This window comes from Poecilia reticulata, chromosome 4 (assembly GCF_904066995.2).
Source record: "Poecilia reticulata chromosome 4, P_reticulata-male-v2, whole genome shotgun sequence".
Classification (NCBI taxonomy): Eukaryota; Metazoa; Chordata; class Actinopteri; order Cyprinodontiformes; family Poeciliidae; genus Poecilia; species Poecilia reticulata.
This window is the reverse complement of record NC_088833.1, coordinates 31,556,214-31,579,559: the sequence shown is the minus strand read 5'-3', so window position 1 is coordinate 31,579,559 and position 23,346 is coordinate 31,556,214. Positions and strand designations below refer to the sequence as shown.

The window sequence follows — 23,346 nt, the reverse complement described above, 5'->3', positions numbered from 1 at the left end:
TTAATGACAAACCTTATGTGGGTTAGCCAGCCACTCTAGATTAACACATTAAAGCGGTACTTCACAGTTTAGTGAATACATTTTATGCTTAATGATAGGTATTTTCTTAAACCTACATGAAAAAAGAGAACCATAGACAACGTATATGAGTTTTCAACCAAACTTCTGCAGGAGAAGACACAGTGAACTGCTTCTCCAAGCCGCTCACCAGGTGTTCTGAAAACCTTCAGTTTGTTTGTCTCTTTTATTAGCAGGGGAGAGAAAGATGTGAACAGGAACGGAGGGGGTGAAACCCACATCCTATCTTCACAGTAGGATGTGAATTCAGACAGACAGAGGGGAGACACAGAAACTAAATTTCACAAACACATAGACAGGTTTTACAGCTCAGGACTTTCCCAGGAAGATCTAAGTCACCATCTGTACAAACATGCTTGATTAAAGAAGATTTAATTTTGTCTCCCCAATTTCAACAAATTTGAACACTAAACCTCTAAATAAAAACTAGTAACATAAAATTACAAATGTAAGAATGATAACAAACATAATAATTGTAACACTTAAGATCAATAAATAAGGAAACACTGCAGTGATACATAGGTAAAATAATATATGAGTTTCTCACTGTCTTCTGTACTTGTTTTTAGTTACTGTGCCAAATCTAACCCTTTCATGCATGAATTATGATCCTTTGTTTTCCTTTTTTTATTTTATTTTCTTAAGGCATAAAAAAAGGTTGGAAAAAAATTTTGTAAAAAAAATATACATTTTTTTTAGGTGATCAATTTTAATTTTCTTCAAATATAAAGTTGTTATTTGAAAAAATACATCAGTAGTATTGTTCTTTAGGGGTTATCTGATGTTACAATATTTTTTTCTCCTGCAAGAGTCATCTACAGTAGAAGAAGGGACAGGGTCGGTTGGCATGCAGGATCCGTCTGTCTGCCATATTGGATTTAACAAAAATAAATTCAATCTGGAGAAACTTACACAGAGAAAAAACATCAGTTAGAAAGATTTATTGGACTGCTTTCTTTTGGCGCTCGGGCACCGGCTGAAGACGTTTGTGCTGAGCATCATCATGATCTTTGATGATTGGCTCGGATCGGAGCTCAGGTTAGTCTTACCCCCGGGCCCAGACACTGGTGGTGGAGTGTAGCCTAGGAAGGAGGTAGCATGGAGGGAGTCCAGAAGGTGTCCGGCAGGATGAGGGTGGAGACGGGGACTTGGGGGGTCTGAAAAGCTGAGGACCCAGGTTTTCTTGCTCTTTTGAAGGAACTCTTGCGTGGGTGATTGGCTGGAGCGGGCTGTGCTCCGGTGCTGGTTTGTTGAGGCGTGGGGATAGTAATAAGAGATGCCGACGAGCTGATTAGAGTCTTCCCAGCTTGACTTTACGCTTAAGCTTCCATTTCTTGCATTTGCAGCTGATGGCCAGTAGTTGATAGTATATTTTATGATATACTATCAACTACTTCAGTTGTCTGTGTGCATTTATAACATAACAGTCCACAAAAAGCACAAGGAAATGGCTTTTAGATAGCTATCCACTGTAGTGACCACTATGCATGAAAGGGCTAATGTGTGAGACTCAGCTAACAATTAGGATTGTCACAAAAACAGGTTAGAAATGTGTACATTCTCACAGCTTTGCGGTCTTGTTTGTAGATTTATCCATTGCATAGAATATATACTTAAAGTGCTCATGCACCAAAAAGTCAAAGATGGCATATGGCAAAAAAGAATATATTAAAAAAAATTACATTTGGCCCAAAAAGTTTGAATGTCCTTCTGGATTCTCCCATTTGCAAAATCTTGTAGCAGCGCCAATCACGTAGAATGACACTTCAGTATCTCCACTGTATTTACATGTGAAGCAATCACAAGTGGCTACAAGCCTCCATGGGGCCCTAAGCAAAATGTGGTTTTGGGGCCCTCTAGTTCTGCTAACAATGTGGACTGGCTGCAATCAGCAGCTTGATTATTAGATCATTCACACACCTGCTATAAACATATTGCATATCTGACAGTGCTGTTTACATTATATACATGTAGGATGCATTTATTGGCCAACTGATTTATCGACCAGTTGATGTCTGGGTGCCAATTTCTTTAATTTTGGGGGGCGGATAAGCCCATCTTAGCTCTTAATCTTATAGTCAGCAAAGGTTTACAAATCAGTTTCTGTCCTCTTGTGAGAGGTGTGACTGACCCACCAGGTCAGGTCTGCACGTTTGCAGTTAACAATATTCACCCCACTGTTGCCAACTCAGTGACTTTCTTGCTATATTTAGCAACATTTCAGACAAAAAAATTAATATCAGCCAAAACCAAAATCAGCAGGTCAGGCTTTTTAAAGATCTGTAACCAGGGATCGGCCAGAAAACTGCAATCGGTGCAGCCAAACATAAGATGGAATACATACACACATATTCATGACGTTTTTTCGTTAAAAACATTTCTCTTAACCGTTACTCCTATAGCTAAAAAATTAATTTATACCTGGTGCTGCTCTGATTCTGAGCCTTCAAATGATTTTAACAGAAGTTTCACATAACTTAGAAGTTGATGTAAAAATAATGTTTGTTTTAGCCACTCAATGATTCTGCTCAGCAGCAAACAACATATCCCCAACTACAGCATAGAGTAGCTCATCGATGTAGCAGCTATAGGCTATAGCCTGACGTAAAAACATTTTGCTAGACAATGTCAAACATTGAGAAGTTTTAATTATTATCAAACGTTATCAAAGACGGCATTTTGAAGTCAAAAGTACCTCAGAAATATACAGAGCCAAGCAGGAGAATCAATTCAACCCCAGCATAAATGTTTGGCTGTTGAACTGGACCGTTCCAGATCATTATCAAGCTAATTTTCTGTTAGAAGGTTTACAAGCCTTTTACATTACATTACCAAGACACATTAAAACAAAGCTTTACCTTGGCTTTTTTCTATTCTTCCTTTTTCTTTTCACCCTCCCTGAATGACAAGTCCTTTTTTGAGACATTGTTTTGCTTTTTGGATGCGCTCTGCACGTTGCACGGCAGCTCATGTTACCGGCGAAGTGTGCAGTACCTACCGCGGCCACCAGGGGCCCCTAAGAGCATTTTGTTTTTTTCTTTTTATCCTTAAAATAATTTCTAAATACATGATCAAATATATTATTGTAAGAACAAATTACTTCAGAGTGAAATTGTTTGTTTTTGATATGATTACTAAAAAAAAAAAAAAAAAAATCAGCTCCACTGAGGCCCTTAGGGCCCAGGGGCTCTAAGCAGCTGCTTAGTTTGCTTATGCCTTGGGCCAGCCCTGCGTGGCTAGATGATTCATGTCAATCTGTGATCTACATCACCCTGGTGATCATCTGGGGAGAGAAGTGAGAAAACATTGATGAACTGTTCTGCAGACTTTGATTCAAGATTTAAGTTATAAGCCTTTTTTTTTATGATCCTGTAGCTATGGCTCACCAGACAAAGAACTAATAACACTGCAGTTTTTAAGGATTATGATGAAGTTTATGTATAAGTAAAGTTTGATATGGAGTGAAAAATGTCTGGGAGGAATTATGATGCAGTGTGGCTTTAATTCTGCAATTCACCACCGAGTCACCCGTTTCCCCTCATCTCCAAATTAACTTATGTGAGTAAGAGTCTGTGTGAGGGAAAAACACATCCTACCATCAGGTTTGTGTTTTATAGATGTGGTGACATCAAAAAGTTCACTTTTCAACTACTTCACTTACTAAAGACTCTGGTTGTTTAGCTTGGGAAGGACAGACACAATTCAAGTATCAAACACAAATGTTAATTTAGTATTTAATGAAATTAATGAGCCTTACCAAAGACAAAGGAACCTGAGACTTACTGACTGGAGTTGGTGTCAAAGTAGGGAATGGAGTAAAAGAGGAGACACCGCTCACACAAAATAGGAAAAGCATGCGCTACAAATTTAAAATGCAGGGAACACACAGAACACAACCATTACTTCTTGGACTACCAGCACCACAGTTGGCCTGCAGATCTAACAAAAAAGAACGCACACTTTCCAACGACTAAATAAAAACAAATTATTTAGCAAATGTATCAATCCCAAAGAAAACTGATATTAACTCAACAAAATCAACTTAACAAAAAACACAGAGCTCATAAATTATCCACACAGTTCCCCTTTTCCAAAGGGAGGTAAAAAAAAAAACAGTCCTGCAATTTCCCATTCAAAAGAAAAAAAAAAAAAACATAAGAAATGTGATTATAGACCCACTTGCTCATACAAACTAATACACATAAAGGCACACACAATCCCAAAAATGTCTGCTAGTCCACCAAAGCAGCATGACCAGAATCCCAGCACACACAGCAGCAGCAGAAAAAGCAGCAACAGCACAGCAAGAAAGGCTGCAGCATAGAGGCAACTTTGGCAAAACAGTTGCAGTTCAAAAGTTCTCAATCAACTAGCTGATCCTAGGTCAGTGTTTCTCAATTCCGATCCTCAGGCCCCCCTGCCCTGCATGTTTTAGGTGTTTTCCTTCTACTTCACACCTGGATTGAACCTGTGGGTGATTAACAGGCTTCTGCAGTACTTGATGGGCATGTAATCATCTGAATCAGCTGTTCTGGAATAGAGGCACATCTAAAACATGCAGAGCAAGGGGGGCCTGAGGACTGGAATTGAGAAAAGCACTGTCCTAGGGGGACAGGAGGAAGAAAATCCAGTGTTACTGATCAGCCGTCCCACATCCTATGACTCTCGGAGACAGAATGTCCTTCCAATTTGAACAACCTGAATGCCATTAGAACTCCTGATCTAGGTTTAGTATGACCGGTGGGTCCCCAGCCTGGTCTTCAAGACCAGGTTGGGGCTGAAATGCCAGTTTCAGCGAATGTTTTGTGCATACACCACGTTTATATAGATGGTGTGCCCCTTTATAAGCGATGCTTAGATAATTTGTGGTTTAGATAAACTTAGTTTTTTAAATATATAAAAAAAAATTGAGCAGTTTGGGTGTAATCCTTTTATTGTGCAAATTGTGACAATTTTTTCATAAATGGATTCAACACTGCAATATTTAATCTTAAACCATCTTTGGGGTGAAAGGTGATTACTGCAATTGAATTTTCCAAACGGTACAGCTTGGTCGATGTTTATGTCAAACAGCTCCTGTTTGTGTCTAAACCCTGCGCACTCAGACACGCCCTCATTTAGAATTTGGAATTTCAAAAGTGAACGTCGATGAATTGTGTTTGCACAGGCATAATTTTTCTCTTCTCTTTTCTGCTGTGCTGCTGACAACTGTGACACTAGCTTACAGAGCTCAGTGTCTTTTGGCTCCAACCACTTTGGTAGAATTTTACTAATTTTATCTTGGGGTGGAGTTATGCCTCACCTTGGGTTTAGTTAATTGACATGTGGTAAGGTTCCTGACGGATGAGGCACTGAATCAGCTTATGTCACAGTTTTGACCTTAATTGAAAAATGTATGTATTTAGTTATTTTAATCGCTTTTAACTATGCCTTATTTAGTATTATAATTAAGGCATAATTAATTCCATGCTGCATGGAATGAATTAAAGTATCCATACTGATGCTTTGATCCATACTGATAGTAAAAAGGAAAAAAAAATCTAGGGTCAAATTTTGATGTTTTAAAATAAAATTTACCCCGGTTGATTTCTCTTTTCTTATTAAAATTGAGGATAATTGATTTTCAAAAATTGCATCTTACTTTGATTTGCATATAAAGTCCATGCACTGATCCTTCTGGATATCTCTGTCACTCTGTTGCAAAAATTTGTTTATCTCATTTTCCATTTACTTTTTTTTAAAAGTAAACTTTTAAGACTTTTGTCTGGCTGCTGTGATGTAGATAACTGCCAGAGAGAGAATCAACCTGCAATATTATTTTGTGACAGTCTTTTTTACTTTTCAGCCTTTTCAATGCGTAGAAGAAGATCAGCCATTACACATTTTGCTTATAAAGCTCAGAACTGCCACCTATTGGTGAGACATTGTACTTTCTGCTTCATCATGAGTATTTTTATTGCGTATTTATGGCCAATCAGAAAGATTAAATAAGTTGCATACATCCATGTAATATATTAAACAGACTATGGAATGTCAGAATCTGTAGTACATGGGTGATCAAGCATGCATGATGGCAATATAAAGAGAAACAGCAATGGGCATGGCCCAAATGTCTGCTTCATTTTATCTGTGACACAGCGCCTCCTGCGGTAAGACACGGCATTGCACTGCCTTGTCTAGACTTCTATACTTAAACAGGCAATGAGTAAATTCAGCTATTTTGGACATAGAGATTGAAATCATGCAAAATAAATGAACATATCAGAAAACAGTCAAGTGGACAGACTAATCTTCTCTTACCATTGTAGCATCTATTTTCAAATTCAATTAAAATGTAAAAAAATAAATAAATGTTTATTCATCTCATAGGAAAATCTAATAATAATAATAATTTAGAGAGGTGAGATACTGACAGCACTTCACTGGTTGGCTCCTCTTTCATTTCCTCAACAAAAATTCCTGTAGATCTTGGAAAACATTCAGAGTGCCTGGAGAAACCATACACACAGTCACAGAAACTTTCCTTTTATGGACAATGTTGTTCTTTCACATTATTCAACACAGACTAATGTGTTGAATATTAGTTTGACACATTGAACTAATGTGTTCAATGTGTACTATTGTTTGAATTGTACAATCCATACAATCCCGCTGTTTGGATTGTAAAATCAAAGATGTTTTATTTCTCAGCACACCCACAAGAGAGAGACATAGACAGTTAAATCACAATTCTGTGGGTTATGTTTTGCAATGTGAGTGAGTTAGCCCTACTGTTTGAATGTAGGAGTCAGAGCTCTGGTCCATCTGCCAAAGTGTGACATTCTAGCTGTTTGTAGATGTTGCAAGTACACTTACAGTGCCCTATAGTGGTGTGTATATGAGTTTAGATGTACAATTCATACTGTGTGAACGGACATATGTGTAAATAGCATGTGACTCACAGTTTTATAATGCCTTGGTGTGATTGTGCATACTTCATTGAGACCTATTTTCTTGTTTGTTTTAAACAAACTTGTTTAAAACCTGTGTGTTGCTGCTGGAATGTCACAATATCATCTGAGATACTGCCTAGGGGCTTCCCTACAGAAAGTTTCTGTTTGGAAAGGACTAGTCACACATTACTTGCACTAATCCCCACACACAGTTCTAGGAAAAAGAACAATTTAGTTTAGCTGTTTTGGTAAATAAAAAAAAAGTATCACTACATTTTATTAAGATAGAAACAAGTTGATAAAGTAAATTTTCTTGCTCCATATTAATAAAGAAGATGAAAGGACTAGTTTACTGTAAGAGTAACAGCTACAGCATCCAATTACTCCTCGTCATTTATCGACATTTCCCATGAACCACCAGGTGCTAATTTGTTGTAAAGGATTCAACTTAGTTAACTGCATATGTCTGACCCATGAATAATGAGACTTTATAAAGGTCAAGTATTTATTTAAAAACTTCAGAATGAAAATTAAATTGTGGATTATACCACCACACGGAATAGTATTACCAATCGACTATATGTCCGACTGAGTGATTAGACATTAAAACAGATATTATCTGTTTGCTTTTTCTTTAACCTTCAAATAACCCCCCAAAAATACAAATAACATACAACTGGCCTTGTCAAACACCTTATTTAGAAATAGGGACTTTCCCTTTCTTTTAAACCATTATAGCACTCTAACTTAACTTATTTTTGAACAGTTCGGAACACATACTGTAAGAGTACTTTAGTCTTTAACACAATACACAGAAAATAAATGACAGTTTTTAATTAGTGGGCCCACCAAAAAATAAAACAAATGAAAGCTTGCAATATAATCAAAAAGCACCGCTGCAGGCCTGATATTGACGACACTCACTCACTATTGGTCCTCGATCCACAGTGACTGGTTTATATAAAGTCCTGATGACTGTCTATCCGTAAAACAGTCAGCTAATCCACGCCTCTCTCAGTAAAGGCGGAGAAAACGCAACAAAGTCCAAACAGCGGGCCCAGCGCAGGTGTAGCTAGTCTCTCCCTCTCCACAGGCTCCTGGGTAGACCTCCAGCATGTATCCAGCTCACCAAACACTTCTTCCTCGGTCCATCGGATGTCCCTTGGCGTTAGTGCACAACTAAGTTGTTGCATCTTTTAGCCGTTTTTGTCCCCAAAAAATGGCTCACCAAAGTTCCAGCACTCTTCACAGAGTCTCCTCGTCATCTCTTTCTTCTCTTTCGGTACTCCAGTTAGTCCCGCCCCTCAGTCAATCAGAATTCAGGAAAAGTGTAATCACCGAACAGCAACTGACCTTAGGCAGAACAACAACAAAAAAAAATATTTCACACCTCATGTTGAGCTATACTTAACACATAACATTGTTCGTTCATAACCCTTGTATGAAGAAATGGGGTCCAACCGATCCCACACACTTAAAACTTGTATCATTTGCCATAGTCCTTTACGTTTGCCTCAGTCCTTGCATGTACAAGAGTTAAAGTGACAGAACACAATATTTTAATAGACTTTTTGCTTCACTTGTTTATTTTCTTTTTAATGAACTCAGGCTCATTTCAATCTCCTACCAAAAGACTTGGTAATCTTATTTTAAGATATGAAGTTGCATACATTAAAGCTATGCAACTTCATGTGGAGTACTTTGAGTCTGAGTGGACCATGTTCCGCACCTCCATTGTCAAGGTGGCTTATCGGAGCTGTGGCCGTAAAGTTGTCAGTGCCTGTTGCGGCAGCAAACCTCGAACCTGTTGGTGGACACGTTCGGTGAGGGATGCTGTCAGGCTGAAGACCTATCGGGCCTTTTTGGCATGTGGGCCCGGAACATGGGTACTGGGAGTCCAAACGGCATGTGGCTCAGGTAGTTGCTGAGGCAAAAACTTGGATGTGGGAGGAGTTCGGAGAGGCCATGGAGAAAAACCTCTGCATGGCTTCAAGGCGATTCTGGACCACTATCTGGCATTTCAGGAGGGGGAAGCAGTGCAGCACCAACACTGTTTCTAGTGGGGATGGTGTGTTGCTGACCTCGACTCGGGATGTTGTGGGCTGGTGGGCAGAATACTTTGAAGACCTCCTCTATCCCACCAACATGCCTTCCATTGAGCAAGTGGAACCTGGGGAATCTGGGTTGGGCTCCCCAATCTCTGGGGATGAGGTCGCCAAGGTGGTTAAAGAGCTCCACAGTGGCAATGAGATCCGCCCAGAGTTCCTTAAGGCTCTGGATGTTGTAGGGTAGTGTTGGTTAACGAGACTCTGCAATATTGCATAGACATCAGGAGAAGTTCTCCTGATTTGGCAGACTGGGGTGGTGTTCCCCCTGTTCAAGACGGGGGACCAGAGGTGTGCTCCAATTATAGAAGGGTCACAGTCTTAAGCCTCCCTGGCAAGGTCTATTCGGGGATCCGTGAGAAGAGGGTCTGTCGGATAGTTGAACCACGGATTCAGGAGGAGAAGATGAGGGGGTTATAGTGCCCCAAGTGGAGGAGTTTAAGTATCTTGGGATCTGGTTCATTAATGAGGGAAAAATTGAGCGGGACGGATGGGCGCAGCTTCTGCAGTGAAGCTGGTGCTGTAACGATGATCTGTAGTGATAAAAAAACAAAGCTCTAGATTTACTGGATGATGTACGTTGCTACCCTCATCTATGGGCATGAGCTTTGGGTCATGACCGAAAGAACAAGGTCACGGATACAAACGGCCGAAATGAGTTTTCTCCAAGGGTGTCTAGGTTCTCCCTTAGAGATAGGTAAGTCATCCGGGATGGACTCAGAGTAGAGCCACTGCTCCCTCATGTTGAGAGGAGCCAGTTGAGGTGGCTCGGACATCTGTTTAGGATGCCTCCTGGACCCTTCCCTGCTGATTTGTTCCGGGCACGTCCCACCAGGAGGAGGCCCCGGGGAAGACTTGGGACATACTGGAGGGACTATGTTTCTCGGCTGGCCTGGGAACGCCTTGGGATTCCCCCAGAGGAGCTGGAACAAGTGGCTGGGGAGAAGAAAGTCTGAACCTCCCTACTGAGGCTGCTACCCCCATGACCTGATCCCGGATAAGTGTAAAAAGATGGATGGATGGAAAATTTAACCAAATGTTATTTTTAAAAAACCTAAATTTATTGTTTGATGCAGAATACTGATTTGACCCTTCTGAAACAGACTAACATTTTTTCTATGATCACAGGGTGCATCTTTCTGACATGGTTGTTGAGGAAATGAGTTGCTGCTCACTCTGTTAGTTGGCCTCATATCATTTTTGCAACCTGAAACATAATCATCCTTGCAGTAATTATCCAATGGGATATTACTGCATAGAATATTTCTATATTTCTTTTGTTAAAACATTGCCATGATTGCTTTAGACAGTCAAAATACAGGTCCTTCTCAAAAAATGTGCATATTGTCATAAAGTTAATTGTTTTCCATAATGTAATGATAAAAATTAAACTGTCATATATTTTAGATTCATTGCACACCAACTGAAATATTTCAGGTCTTTAATTGTTTTAATACTGATGATTTTGGCATACAGCTCATGAAAACCCAAAATCCCTGTCTCAAAAAAATTGCATATTTCATCCGACCAATAAAAGAAAAGTGTTTTAATACCAAAAAAGTCCACCTTCAAATAACTATGTGCAGTTATGCACTCAATACTTGGTCAGGAATCCTTTTGCAGCCTTCAATGCACCATGGAGGCAATCAGCCTGTGGCTCTGCTGAGGTGTTATGGAGCCCAGGATGCTTCGATAGCCTTAAGCTCATCCAGAGTTTTGGGTCTTGCGTCTCAATTTTCTCTTCACAATATCCCACAGATTTTCTATGGGGTTCAGGTCAGGAGAGTTGGCAGGAAAATTGAGCACAGTAATACCAGTGATTTTGGCACTGTGAGCAGGTGCCAGGTTGTGCTGAAAAATGAAATCTTCATCTCCATAAAGCTTTTCAGCAGATGGAAGCATGAAGTGCTCCAAAACCTCCTGATAGCTGCTGCATTGACCCTGCCCTTGATAAAACACAGTGGACCAACACCAGCAGCTGACATGGCTCCCCAGACCATCACTGACTGTGGGTACTTGACACTGGACTTCTGGCATTTTGGCATTTCCTTCTCCCCAGTCTTCCTCCAGACTCTGGCACCTTGATTTCCGAATGACATGCAAAATTTGCTTTCATCCAAAAAGTACTTTGGACCACTGAGCAACAGTCCAGTGCTGCTTCTCTGTAGTCCAGGTCAGGCGCTTCTGCCGCTGTTTCTGGTTCAAAAGTGGCTTGACCTTTGACCTGGGGAATGCAGCACCTGTAGCCCATTTCCTGCACACGCCTGTGCACGGTGGCTCTGGATGTTTCTACTCCAGACTCAGTCCACTGCTTCCACAGGTCCCCCAAGGTCTGGAATCGGCCCTTCTCCACAATCTTCCTCAGGGTCCGGTCACCTCTTCTCGTTGTGCAGCGTTTTCTGCCACACTTTTTCCTTCCCACTGAGGTGCCTTGATACAGCACTCTGCAAACAGCCTATTCGTTCAGAAATTTCTTTCTGTGTCTTACCCTCTTGCTTGAGGGTGTCAATGATGACCTTCTGGACAGCAGTCAGGTCATCATTGACCCATGATTGCGGTTTTGAGTAATGAACCAGGCTGGGAGTTTTTAAAAGCCTCAGGAATCTTTTGCAGGTGTTTAGAGTTACTTTGTTGATTCAGATGATGAGGTTAACTGCTCGTTCAGAGAACCTTTTCATGATATGCTAATTTTTTGAGACAGGGATTTTGGGTTTTCATGAGCTGTATGCCAAAATCATCAGTATTAAAACAATAAAAGACCTGAAATATTTCAGTTGGTGTGCAATTAATCTAAAATATATGACAGTTTCATTTTTATCATTACATTATGGAAAATAATGAACTTTATCACAATATGCTAATTTTTGAGAAGGACCTGTATTTACACAGACCAAGGACCATATGAAAACCACTCTGCTGCTATCTCAGTGTCAGTTTTGTCCAACCATGTCCAGCTACACTCATTTTCATTATAAATACCTCATTTATGTTTTGTTTAAAAATAATTTGATCTTGGTTTAGAATCTGTTTCTCAGCAGAGACGCACAAAAAATATTTTTTTTTTTACTTGACTGTAAACAAATTCTGGCAGTAAAGAGTTAAGGGAATTGAAATCCAGGTAGTTCACTAACCAGATCAATCACAGGTTTCTGTAGAAAGCATGTCTCCATTGGAAATAATTTACTAGCAGGTATAGTAGAGTGACAGAAAACAAACAGATGCATTTATGTGTTGTGTGGATCAGTGGTGGGTGTTTGTGTGGAATTCAATTACTGAGGTCAATCTGTAAAAAATTCAAGTGTCAAGCATGACATACTTATTAAAATGAATGAGGCAGAAGATTTTGTTGATGCTGGTTATTTTGCATTTTTCTCTAAGCATTGGAATGATAGGAAATTAAAACAAGGAGCAGAAAACTATAAATGGAACAAACAGCTAAAATTCTAACGGCGATCAACCCATCATTATATTTGTATAGCAGCTTTCAGCAACAAAGCATTTTAAAGTGCTTTACTTACAAAGCACAACAATACAAAGTCATGCTTTAACAATTGAAGCATTACATTTTGTCAAGTGCCATGGTTGCACATCAGAATGTTCATTCATGTTTCCTTGATTGTTTCAAAAGCAAATCATAACAGGTGGGTTTTTAGTTTTTAAAAGCACTCGGTGTTTGAGCTGTTTTGCAGTTTTCTGTAAGTTTGTTCCAGATTTGTAGTGCATATCAATCTGTAAACTTGTAAATTTACAATGTTTTTTTCATTGTGTATGGTGATGCTGCGGGCAGATCTCCAGTAGCAGACATGTGGTAACTGTGGTTACAAATGAGAAGTCCCTGACATGCTAACAGCTCAGTTTTAAGTTTTCAGGCATTATAGACAATATTGCTGGATGACACCACTATTTAGTTTCCCTTTGGGATTGACTAAATATGTTTTGAACTTAAATTTGAATTATTTGTTGGCTCTGCTTATCCACCTCATTTGTTTGGTTGCTTCTCAAAGCCATAAAAAAGATAGTCCAAACATGCAATGTTTTAAGCAAAAAAGAAAACAACAGAATTTTAAAAAAGAACAAAGCAGAACTGATATAATGGCGCTCCACCAGTGTTGTGGTCAAGACCACCTAACCCGAGACCAAGACAAGACCAAGACCAGAGCGTATCGAGACCGAGACAAGACCAAGACTTTTAGGGTCCAAGACCAAGTCAAGACCAAGACCAGCGGCCTACGCTAAATGATACGATAAAATGTGAAATATGATCAAAATTGCTTCTCAAATTGATCTGAAAGATCCATATTCCCATAAAAACACCTAGATATTAAATACTTAATACATTTTACCAATATTAAAATGAAGTGCTTCCATCTTTGTGCTACAATCAACGGTGGTCTGGTGCCATCCCTAAAAAGATAACACCCTGGGTGTTTGCCCATATTGCTCATGTCAGAAACCATCACTGTCTGCACCATTAAACATGGCAATTGAGGCAATGCCCTGACGGTAAATAATGCTCAACTATGAACACTGACCAAGGAACAACAAAGAAGTAACCAAGCACAAGGCGCTCACCGTGACTGTTTTCACCCTCTCTCCCGCTACATGAACAGGTAGTCTGACACCGTGGCAGACATTACAGCTGCCACTTTGAACGAAAACAATCATAGAGCAATGTGCATGCTCTGCGTACTCTTTCGTTCTTGTGTTTTATTTATTTAATTAAAAAAATATCGATGTATATGATTAAATAAAATAATGATAGCTACTACTGCAGTATACGCAAAGCATTACAAGAACAAAGAACGGCTCTCAGTGACACTCCAGTCCTATTTTCTAAGTAAAGAGTCATTCAGAAGAATCGGACTGTCCCTGAATGTCACATCACTATGTTGCAGACTTTTGGACACAGCGTTGTCCCATATATGCAACAGGTCAGTCAACACCTCCGCACAATAATTCAGAGCAGTGAGTGACAACTTTTTTTCATCACAAATGCTTATGTGTCTCTGTTCAGCTAGCTTTGCTAACATCACGTCAACTGAGCTTACCTTTCTTTGAGCTACTTTTATAAGTAACGAAAAAAGTTAGACGTAGTCCTCACCGTCTGTGAAAGCGAAGCGCTGCTGAGTTAGCTGTGGCCATCGGATTTCTTATGATTTATGTAGCGTAACTCTATTACTGACTATTAGACAGATCTTCTGCCGCTCAAAGGAAACCACTGCGCATGTCTCAGAGCCGCGTACGAGTGAAAGGTGGGGAGGGGGAGTAACAGAAACCCGTTATTGCTTGGATTTTAATCGGTGCGTTTTGCATCCACTGAAAACAAAGATGTTAACAAATAAACTGGACAGTATGCTGTACGCTTAGTGATATTTTCACAGTTGCGGTCTCGACTGGTCTTGAAATAAAATGCCGAGTCCTCAGCGCCCGAGACCGAAATCAAATGCGGTCGAGTCCGAGACCATCAAAAAATAGTCTCGAGACCAAGACCGATTTCGAGTACTACAACACTGCGCTCCACCATGCTACCACCATGAGCTGGAATATTCATTCTGTTTTAAGATGACTTTTGCTCCTCTGAATAAATGTACTAGAATGAAGGCTGAATTTGTGTCCAAGATTAATTTTTCATTAAGTTTTATCGCAATTAGTTAAAAAATACCACCTAAAATAATTACATAGAAGTTAACATTTTTAATTATTAGATTGTGTCTGCCAGGCTTTATTATTTTTTAATAAATTATGTGTTTCTATGTAATCCACCTGAGCAAACTTAAAGTTTATTCACATGCTGTTACTTCAATTCTCTTATTTTTTTCTACTGCATATTTCGTTGCTGCACAAATAATGTGCACAAATAATGTGCACAAATAATGTGCAGCAGCGAACTACATGGATTGTTCTCCACGAAGCAGTAGAGAAAGTAATGAGTCTCCCACTTCCGTGTTTCTTTAAGAGCGCGCTGAGGTGAGGGAGGGGGCGGAGGGAATCTCCTGGCCGTGGTGTTCCCTGAGAGGCCGCTAGGCGCGTCTCTGCTCCATGAAAGTCTGCGACAGAGACCGTGGAGCTGGAGGAGAGGTGGATGGGAGGAGGGGGGGAGGAAACGAGAGCGAGAGAGAGGGAGAGAGGACGGCGTTTTATCAGCCAAGTGCAGCCTGAATCGTGAGGAGCGGACGATGGGGGGAAAAAATCCCTCTCCTGTTTCCTTTCCTCCAGCATCACCTTCATTAAGATGTAGACCGGTGCGCGTCCAGAAACCCGGAGCCTGCTGGTCACAGGAGAATCCTTCTTCCAACAGTTCTTAGTAAAGAACCAAACACATTTTGGATTTACAGCGCACTCGTTCTGAACTAAAAGGGGACTCCTTATTTCTTTCCACGCGTTTGGAGGTGTTGGACCGCATCAGAGCTGAGTTTTTACCTCTGGAGTGAGAAGTGCACCAGTTTGATTTCCCAACGCTGGAACATCAGGATTCTCTGTCCTTATGGGGCTTTTAGGAGGACTGGACCTTATCCTAACGGGACGTAACGCGAACAGGAATATTGTGTGAAGGAAGAAATAAAAGCGCAACGAATGGGATTCTTCTCTAACGGTAAATAAACGTCTAGACTAAATTCTGTAAGCTCCGTGAGGCGTTAAGTAATTTGGCTTTGAGGCTCTGCTTATTTCCCAGTGAAATCAAGCAACTACGATGGAGTGGGCTGATGTTTAGTACTTGATTTTTCACAGTAGAATTATCAGAATTATCCCGGAGATGTGTTGGTGAGCGTTAAGTCCAGATGAACGCTGCCTGACTTACAACATAAAATGAAATTGCATGTCTGTTTTATTGTTTTGTTTTTTTGGTTTTGTTTTTTTTCATTGTGGGTGATGGAAAGGTAAAGGGGACGGGTGGGCAGGGGGACAAGGGGAGGGGGGTTCGTGGTGGTCTTTGTTGAGAAGCATAAAGAAAAGTCTTCTTTTTCCCTTTCTGTCAGCCACTTTTGACTCCCTCTCTCTGCGCTCCGAGCGCATAGACGCACAGAGTCGCGCACTCTCGCCGAGCGAGCTGCGCTAAACGTTAGACATTCTAGCGGGCGTCTGAAGAGGCTTTGCTGGGAGTTTGCGCCCACAAATAGGATTTTACAGCGAACAGAACGCGGATAAATCAGCGTGTCCTTTACCACCTGCGGAGTGGGAGTCTTCTGTCACTGACCAGGTTCTGTCTAAACTAATTTTTATCCACCCTCCTTGGAGTGTAATCTGTTTAACCTTTGGGGTTCAGTGGAATATGTCTCTTTACAATATTGCTGTTATGCAGGATGTGTGTCCAGATGAAGATAGAGCTCCCAGCGGGCTCAGTGTGAGGTGTCAGGACGGAGATGCGTCTGAGTGTAACTATATAGTGTAACTATCTTCTTCCCGTCTCAGAAGCGGGAGGCGGAGGAAAGTTGCGCCTGTCGGCCACTGCGGGGGCACCATCACCATATAAAACTGGATGAATGCGGTAGTTGTGAGGATGTGTGTGTCTATCTGTGTGTGCGCACCTAACGACTTTTGCCACACAAAAAAGAAGTGAAGGTTCCGGGTGCTTGGATATCTGGTTGCCACATGCATTCTTTAAGGACAGAATCCTTTAAAAAAAAAGCTTTGTGTGACATTCAGAGAGCCTCAGTGGTTAGATATGTTGGCTGATGTGCAGGGTCAGTCCAAGCCTCCATGGGGCCTTAAGCAGAATTTGGTTTTGGGGCCCTCTATTTCTGCTAACAACGTGGATTTCTGCAATCAACAGACAATTAGATCATTCACACACCTATGATAAACGTATTGCATCTCTGATAGTGCTGTTTACATTATACCTTGTATGTATAGGATGCATTTATTGGTCGGCCGATTTATCGGCGCCGATAAATCGCCGATTACCTTAATTTTTGGAGATCGGTGAACGGCCAGTACTTACATGTGAAGCAAATCTTGTCCCCTGATCTTATCTCACTCAGCAAAGGTTTAAAAATCAGCGTCTGTCCTCTTCTGCTCTGCACTGAGAGGTTTGACAGACAGACAGGCCCATCAGGTCAGGTCTGCATGTTTACGATAACAATAATCATCCCACTGTAACCAGCTCATCAAATTTCTTCCTATATTTAGCAACATTTCATACAAAAAAAATCAAAATCAGCAAGGATGGGCTTTTTAAAGTTCGGTAACTGGCAGTCGGTTGGGAGGGTTGCTGGTGCCCATCTCCAGCTAACGTTCCGGGCGAGAGGCGGGATCACCCTGGACAGGTCGCCAGTCTGTCGCAGGGCAGGCGTAATTCCAATAGCTAAAAATTAACTTTATACTTGATGAATCTTTCTTACCTGAGAATGTAGACCAGTACCGGGTTGATATTGAGCCTTCAAATGATTTTGAAGGTATGTTGAAGAAGTTTAGAAGTTGATGTAAAAATAATGGGGCTGCACAGTGACGCAGTTGGTAGAGCTGTTGCCTTGCTCAAGAAGGTTCTGGGTTTGATTCCCGGCCCCGGTCCTTCTGCATGGAGTTTGCATGTTCTTCCTGTGCATGCGTGGGTTTTCTCCAGGTACTCCGGTTTCCTCCCACAGTCCAAAAACATGACTGTCAGGTTAATTGGCCTCTCCAAATTGTCGCTAGGTGTGAGTGTGTGTGTGCATGGTTGTTTGTCTCTGTGTTGCCCTGCGACAGACTGGCGACCTGTCCAGGGTGACCCCACCTCTCACCCGGAACGTTAGCTGGAGATGGGCACCAGCTACCCTCCCAACCCCTCTAAGGGACAAGGGTGCAAGAAAATGGATGGATGGATGTAAAAATAATGTTTGTTTTAGCCACATAAATGATTATGCTCAGCAGCAAACAACATATCGCCAATGCAGTCATGTTGGCCAATGTAAAACATTTTGCTAGAAAATATCATTGTTTTAATTCTTGTTATCAAATCTTATCAAACACACCGCTTTGAAGCCAAAAAACATTAGAAACATTTCCGGTCAACCAGGAGAATGAAGTCATTTAAAGTTAAAACTCAGTTTCGCGCAAATGCAAACATGGTAGCATACATGTTTGGCTTTTCAACTGAACCATTCAAGGTTGCTATCAAGCTAAGTTTCTGTTAGCAGCTTCATAAATCTTTTTGATAAACATTACATTGCCAAGACACATTAAAACAAACGTTTACCTGGGCTCTTTTGCTGTCTTCGTCTTTCTTTTCTCTCTCCCTGATGTACCAGTCAATTTTTGCAATATTGTTTTGCCAACTTATCTTCCACCGGAGCTTTGGAGGTTTGAACGCGCACTGCACATTGCAGCTCATATTACCAGCGAAGCGTGACCTAACACGGCCACAAGGGGGACCCTAAGAGAAATTTTGTTTTTACTATTTCTTCGGCTGCTTAGTTTGCTTTTGCCTTAGGCTAGCTCTGCTGATGTGGAAACACATACACTCAGAAATAACAATGTGGCAACCAAAAATTTAAAAATGGGCAACAATGTCATTCATTCTAAAAGTGCAAAAAATATGTTAAAATATAAAATGTAACATTCCAATTATTTACAAAATGTTTGAGCCAATAGCATAACATTTTCCCAATAGCTTATTTAGACATTAGTTGGTTATAATGTTATTGATTTGATTAAGAAGATCAATTAAAAACGTAACAGTGCTATACAAGAAGGCAGGGCTGGACATACCTGGACGTGGGGCCGTGGGCTGCAGCCAGTTTTGGTGCCGACTAGAAAATAATTATTTTCCTAATGCCAATTACATTAATAGGTATTCCTGTACTTCAGCAGGTATTAATTGATGCATGATAGGTTTAATAAGTCCACTAGCCATTAACTCCATGTTCTTAAAGAAATCAATTATAACTTCTGAATTTTCAAATATTTGAATATGTCTATTGTACGGGTGCTGTGTTGGTGTGGGGGTAGAGCACAACTCACATAAGGAGACCTGAGTTCTCGATGCGACTGTTGCAGGTTCGAGTCCCGACTTGGCGACCATAGCTGCATGTCTTCTCCCTCTTTCATTACCCACTTTCCTGTCTGACCACTCACAAATAAAGGCTGCTAGAGTCAGTAACATCTTTGTCAAAGAACAAGAATTGTTTATATTAATAAAAATCCTAAAATAATACAACTCACATGATTTGTGCCTGAGTTTTATGTAAAGTGTAATGTTAGCAAAATACACATTCATAAAAAAAATGTTCCCCTCTATTCCTCTCACCCCCGCTCCTCCCCAAAAAGAAAAGAATATGTATATTTTCCAACTCCCACCACAAAAAATAAATAAAACTGTCCCTCTGCTACTGCCTCTGTCCTTTCTAAAGTCTGTAGGTCTAAACTAGATGCTAAACTTTAGACTTCTAGAATTCTCATATTCTGCTAAATAAAGTATCAAATTCAATTTCAGCAAATGTAAGAAACATTATGAAAATATTGCCCCTTTATCATATTATGAGTTTACATGTAAAAATATACCCTGCAATGGACTGCAATGTCCAGGGTGACCCTGCCTCTGACGCGTTGAATGCTGGAGATAGACTCAAAACTTTAATGGGATGAACGTGTAAGGTAATGATGGATGGATGGATGAATGGATGGATGGATGAATGGATGGATGTCTAAACTCAAAGGCAGCATTATAAATAAAACATTTGGTATGAAAGCTCATTCTCAAACTGCCTCCCACAACCACAGTTAAAGAGAGTGATGCTAAGTAGTTATTACATATGCTCATGCTTATAAGTAAGCATGAAAATAGTGCAACTATAATTTTCAGAAGCAAAATGCATAAAAACTGTGAAACTTCTTTTATTTCTAAAAAAAAGCATGTTATTGCAGTATCAGCTGCAGTCATTACATTTTCAAAAGATGTTTTTGTTACATACTAATCAGCCAATTTCTTGTTACATTATTGGTAAAATGTTTCTTTGTTTTAGGATATGCATTGCATAATAAAGGATTTGATTTATTTTTGGCTGGAATATTTCAATACTTATGGGTTGGTGGTAAACATGGACGTATCCTCCTTCCATGTTGTTGGGAGCTGTTGTCACCTCATGGATCCAGTTTGTGGGTGGGAGCAGACCTGAGCAGAGCAGGTCTGCTCCGTTGTAATGCTCCACTCCTTCAGAGCTAAAATATTCTGTAAAAAAAAAGTAGAAGAGCAAAAGCCATGACACCATGTGACATGAATGCTATTCCTGGTGGTGTGATGAAGACGAAATCTGCCACTGACCTTTTTAATGAACTTTGATTTTTTTGTTATTTCTTCTCCATTTGCATTTGTCCTGTGTGGTTGGTCTTGGTGTGTGTGGGTGTGTGTGTGTGTGTGTGTGTGTGTGGAAGACGGGCCACATGGGCTCTGATCTACATATCTCAGAAAACTTCTGCTCTCCTCATCGATGTCTTCCTCGTTTTTTCTCCCCATTCGGTAGCGCTCCCCTGATGCCAGCACTCCCTCCTCTCCCCCTCTCCAATCATTATCTGCCGTTTCTATACTTAGGATTATGCCTCTTTGTAAATTATACACTTCCAGTTGACTTATGGTGGTTTATTGTTATTTCTGAAGAGCTCTTTCCTTTTTACTATTGTTTTATTGTTGTTGAAGCTGCTCTGTATTTATAGCCAGCTTGTGAAATTGCTGTTTCAATACATCATGCATGGGCCGTTCTGGCTGTTTTCAACCAGTGACGCTTGCCGTAGCTTTGGTAAATCATTCCCTACCTGCCCTGCCAAAGAAGTATATAGACCTGGCATTGCTAGCAGCCACCTCTCCTCCTGACTGAAACGATCATCACGGATGATGTGGCCTCTCCCTGCAGACCTGAGGTGGCCATAAGCTTTATGCAGTGTCACTGAGTGCACGCTTTTACTTCCAGCTCGTCACATACGGCTGCTCTGTCAGCTCCAGCAGCCCTCAAATTGTAATACGCTGGCTTCTCTTTACTGCATTTTCAATGCGCAGCATTAACATTGTAATAGGCTGTATATTAAGCCAGACTATGATCTCCTCCCTCACCGAGCCAACTAGTTTGGGCCATCCTCTCAAACCAAAAAGGTGATAAGAAACAAATAAACAAGAGTATTCTCACATAACCCTTGAACTGCAGCCTTAAGGCAAAACACTGGCCTTCGCCTCACAACTTAGCCCATCACCAGTCCATTTCCCTGCTTGTATAGATTCTGTAGTCTGAATATAGTGTAGCAGCTCCTGCACATTGCCAGCATACTGGCCTGTGGTGTGAGCTGCTGCTGCTTGTGTGTGATTCCTCAGACATCGAAGGGCCGCCTCTCGCGTGCAAGGAGCTTGGGTTTCTTTATGCAGTAGAATCAGGCATTTTGTGCCATAAACATCTTTGTTTACTTTCTTTGACAAAGATGTGACACTATACTCATAACCTTGTCACTGTTGCTGGATGAAGATCATCACTATTTTGACTTCTGCCAAAACATCCTATTTTGTTAAAGACAGTTTGAACTGGGGTGTTTTACACCTTATAGGCATATTTCCTACAGAAACCCTTCCCTGGAGTCAGAGGAGTTTTTGTTTGTTTCCTCTGTTTAGGACAAAAACAGATTACCGGGATGGAAATTTACTGAGAAAAAAGGTCCCTGTACTAACTCCGTCAAATTCCTTTTAAACTTGGTTTTCTTTATGCTTCGAGTTTGTAGCCATCACTCCTCTTTTGCCAAGGCTCATCAACTTCTTTTGACTTTTATCTTCTCGCTTCAGAGGCTGAAAAAATGTAAAGCTTTTGCCATTTCCCCTTTCGACAAAAAATGGTCTTTTTCTGAACCTACTAGCCATTTTAGGCTTGTTTTAAATGTCCAGCAGTTAATATATTGGCTTTGATCCCAATCCTAGAAAAAGGTTTTTAACTATTAACGCTTACCATAACTAAAAGGTGGTAAGTGATGGTTCAGTTAGTTTTGATAATTTACCCGTCTTTGCTTTTGTTTCCTTTTGGGGGTGGAAGCTGAAAATGTCTGGTTCTGGATCAGTGGTCTATAAACACTGCTGAATGCTCTTTATTTTAGGATCTAATTATACTGTAATCAGGCAGTGAGGAAACCATTACAGTAATTGAATTTTGCATCTTTCTTTACTGAGACAGCAAAAAATAAATTAGGTATTGATAGTAAGGACATAGATGTTTTTACTCAGCTACTCTGTCTTTGGTCTGAAGGGAAAAAGCTTCTTTCCTCTATTTCTGGTCACAAGCTGTTGCTGCTTAGATTCACTGCATATTTTATTGGATACTAACCAGGATGAAGGAAACTCAAAGTCAAAATATATCCTGGTAAAGAAGACAAAACATATTAAAGCAGTCATAATATAAGACATAACCTACCCACTATGATCAGCTTAGTAGTTAATTACTTGTTAGGTTAGGTACTCAGGCTCTCAGTCAGTTATCATTTTGTTGAGTTTATAACAAGAGTTGCAAAACAAGAGCATATAAATGATGCAAAAAGTCAACATAATGAAGGGGCAAATTTAAAAATATCAATTCCAAGCAGATCACAAAATCTGCTTGGAATTGCTTTTTAAATCTTTCTAGACTCCTGTGAAAATTAGTCATAATTTTATGTTTACCTTCCAAATAATTAAATCACAGTTTGCAGAATTTAAGTAACTGTTGCCAACAGGTTATGCCACGTATTGTGTCTGTGTGAAACAACTAACTTTAGTGTAGGCAATGGTGATTAAACGATTAATAATTTATAATATGATGACTTCAAGAACCTAGTGTGTCAAACAGAGGGCCCCAAATTTGCTGAACTTGTTTCTGCATTATATTTTTTCTGCTGTCAGTCTGGTGGTTGCTGTTATTAATGACTTGTGTCAGTTCAGAAAATGTTAATTTCTCCTCATCAGGTTTTAAATCTGCAGCTCCTCCTGCTAGGCCAGACACAGCCATCTCAAGGAACCAACGTCACCAAAATGTATGAACTTATTACAATTTTACAACAATAAAGAATTAAACCTTTCTGCAGAATCTCATCTCAACTTGCTTACCTTGGAGAAACTTTGTAATTCATTGTATCTTTGGGACTCTTGAACTAAACTATAAAATTTTATGAACATGCGACAAAATTTTCAACCATTTTATTTTCCACCATAAATAGGTAGAATATACATATATCTATGTTGTTCTTAAAGAAATCACTTTTAACTTCAAAGTTTTCAAATATTTGAATATGTCTATTGTAGGGGTGCTGTGGTGGTG

General features: G+C 40.2%; 1 protein-coding gene across 5 annotated transcripts in view; it reads left to right on the top strand.

Moving 5' to 3' along the window:
* Positions 1 to 15,210: 15,210 nt before the first annotated feature.
* nlgn1 (neuroligin 1) overlaps positions 15,211 to 23,346 on the top strand; it is a 385,565-nt gene continuing 377,429 nt past the window's right edge. For 3 of the 5 annotated variants that reach the window (XM_008407822.3, XM_008407824.3, XM_017304370.2), the window contains exon 1: positions 15,211 to 15,707. The gene's annotated coding sequence lies outside the window, so the exon portion shown is untranslated. Of the gene's footprint in view, positions 15,708 to 16,075; positions 16,314 to 23,346 lie in introns of those variants that run through there. The other 2 variants (XM_008407825.3, XM_081606651.1) reach the window with 2 other exon arrangements.